A 469-nucleotide genomic window follows, 5' to 3' on the forward strand; every position below is an offset into this window, starting at 1 on the left:
GGGGGGGAGGCCGGGGCTGGGTGGGCTCCGCCGCCGCCCCCGCCTCACCTGCGGCCGCGATGGGGGGGATGCCGTGCCCGCGCCTCACTGCGCCACTCCGGGAGGCGGAGGGCGAAGGACACCGAGCCGGCATCCGAGGACATCTTTGGTCCGCGCCCCCGGCCCGTGCCCGCCCCCAGTGGAGCGGGGTGTGGGGCCCGCGGCGCATGGGGGGGTCGTCGTTCCCCCCCACCCCCCGCCACCGATCGCTCCCGCTGGCCTCGGTGTGCGCCGGGATTTTTGTTGTTGTGATGAGAGTTGATGAATGCGAAGTAGGCGGTCACCTTCCTTCCCATCAGGATTGGGGAAAAAAAAAATAAAAGGAAAGGAAAACCCGGAGCGCGGCGGCGTCCGGAGGGCAGCGGCGTTGGCGGCGGCGCCTCGGCGACGGTTTCCTAGGCGCCCCGGGCTCCGGCTCCACGAGCTCGGT

The sequence above is a fragment of the Dipodomys ordii genome, unplaced genomic scaffold, assembly GCF_000151885.1.
Source record: "Dipodomys ordii isolate 6190 unplaced genomic scaffold, Dord_2.0 Scaffold58, whole genome shotgun sequence".
NCBI lineage: Eukaryota > Metazoa > Chordata > Mammalia > Rodentia > Heteromyidae > Dipodomys > Dipodomys ordii.